The sequence below is a fragment of the Rhinolophus sinicus genome, chromosome 18, assembly GCF_057876585.1.
Source record: "Rhinolophus sinicus isolate RSI-liver-muscle chromosome 18, RSI-T2T, whole genome shotgun sequence".
In the NCBI taxonomy this organism is placed as follows: domain Eukaryota; kingdom Metazoa; phylum Chordata; class Mammalia; order Chiroptera; family Rhinolophidae; genus Rhinolophus; species Rhinolophus sinicus.
In genome coordinates, this window is record NC_142518.1 from 81,619,969 (window position 1) to 81,622,591 (window position 2,623).

Genomic DNA, 2,623 nt, shown 5'->3' on the forward strand with positions numbered 1-2,623 from the left:
TCTGTTACTCTTTATTTTCCTTGAACAACTTTTTTAAAGTTCTGAAAGCTGCAAAATTATTTTTTATTTTTTTTACTAAATCTAAAATCCTAACCTCAGTTTACTTACATCACATCCATATTTTCTGTGTATTCTACACAGGTATTATGAGATAGATAGCTAAGCTCTTGCTACAGCCACACACAGGAATGTTTTTTGAGCTGCAGTTTTTTGTTGTTGTTATTGTTGTTTTAAAAATAAAGTAAGTAGGGAAAAGCATATGCCTCATTTTTCTAATTTCAAAACAACTCTTGAAAACTCTAGTTCTGTTCCTAAAATGAGCTTCCAGCTATTTGCACTTTCTCAGAGGTATGAAGGGAATATTCTGTTTTATGGCTGGCAATGTGCACCAAATTGGACTAAGTACTTTAGGAGGGTTATAAAGTGTGAGGCAGTATTGACCCAGGAGTAATTTACAGTCTTAAGGAACAAAACTTACCTACATACAGGTATGTGAAATGACTATGATTACAAAATGATATAAGCAAAGGCATAATAATATGGTAACAGCTGTTTATAATATTGCTAAGCGGCTCCATGTACCAATGATTAATGGGATCATCAAGTGAGAAAGGCCAGTAATGAACAAGGGGTTTGGGAGGTAATGAGTCTTGAACTAAATTTTGAAGGAAGTGAGAGGATATTAGTCAAGAATAAGTTGGAGGGCATTGCAGGTTGAAGGCATGTCATATGCAATGTCACAGAGATGGAAGCAAGGATAACATGTTTGGGATAGATTAAGAAGACTGGCTTCGGGCGGCCAGATGACTCAGTTAGGTCTTAACAACAAGGTTGCTGGTTCAATCCCCGCATGGGATGGTGGGCTGCGCCCCCTGCAACTAAGACTGAAAACAGCAACTGGACTAGGAGCTGAGCTGTGCCCTCCACAACTAGATTGAAGGACAACGACTTGGAGCTGATGGGCCCTGGAGAAACACACTGGTCCCCAATATTCCTCAATTAAAAAAAAAGAAAGACTGGCTTCATGCATTTATTCAACTACTGGGCACTCTAGACACAGTAATACAGAAGTCAGTTAAGGCCCTTGCCCTCGTGGAGCTTACATTCTAGTGAAAGCAACAGTCAATAAAGAAATAAATGAATCAACAAGTTAACTAATTATAGATTGGAATGTTATGAGGGAAATAAACAGGGTGCTTTATTAGAGAAATACTTGGGAGTGAGGGAAATATTTTCAGTCAGGGAGCCAGGGAAGGCCACTCTGAGTGGTTACATTTGAGATGAGCCTGGAGGGTGAGAATAAACCAACCATGCAAAGAACTAGGAAGAGAATTCCTGGCTGAGAAAACAGAAGGTGTCAAAGTGGTGCTGGTAGTGGGAAAAGACAGTGTATGGAAAAGAGGTGAAGGTAGCCAAAGTGTGGTGAGTGAGTGAGAGAGAGTATGAGATGAGGTTAGATAAAGGGCCAGATCATATGTGGTCATTCGGGCTGTAGAAAGAAGTTAGATTTTACTTTAAATGCAGTGAAGGAATCACTGGAAGTTTTTATGCAGAGAAGCAATGCAATCTGATTTTCATTTTAAAAATTTCTCTCTGGTTGTTGTATGGATAATAGATTGGAGGGAAATGAGGCTGTGAGAGGGAAGATCAGTTAAGAGACTATTACAAAGTCCAAGGAAGACATGATAGCTTGGGCTAGGATGGTAGCAATAAAGATGGAAAAGAATGAATGGGTTCAAGACACTCTGGAGTTGGCCTCAGCAGGATTTTCTGAGCGATTGAATGTAGGGAATAAAAGGACAGAATGAAAATGGCAGCTAGGTTTTTGGCTTTTGACTTAATTAACAAGGTAGATGATGTTGCTGTTTGCTAACGTGGGAAAAATTAGTGAGGCCAGAGTTTTGGTGGGAAAGGAATTAAAAAGTCTCTTTTGGACATGTTAAATTTGAAATGTCCCATCAGACACCCAAGTAGACAGTTGTCTGGAGCATAGGCTGTCTGTGTACTTGTCTAAACCAGTTGTGGTAGACAGAATAATGACTCCCCACCCCCCTCCCTTCAGGGTGTCCACACCCTAATCCCTAGAACCTGTGAAAATTTACCTTACCTGGCAAAAGGGACTTTGCAAATATGATTAAGGTTAAGGCTATTGAGATGGAGAGATTATCATGATTTATCTGGATGGGCCCAATCTAATCACATGAGTCCTTAAAAGTGGAAGAGTGGTTCAGAGAGACTTGGGGACAGAACAAGAGGCAGAAGAAATGGGGCATGATAAGAACTTGACTCACTGTTGCTGGTTTTAAAGAAACAGGAGCTCAGGAGCCAAGGAATAGGGGTGGCATTTAGAAGCTGAGAATAACCCTCACCTGACTGCTAGCAAGGAAATGGGGACTTCAGTCTTACAACCACAAGGAACTGAATTCAGCCAACAAACTGAATGAGCCAGGAAACAGACATTCCCCAACAATCTCCACAAAGGGATGCAGTTTGGCCAGACACTTTGATTTTAGCCCAGTAAGATCCACATCAGACTTCTGATCTCCATAACTGTAGGATAACAAATCTGTGTTGTTTAAGCCACTGAGTTTGCAATAATTTGTTATAGCAACAATAGAAAACT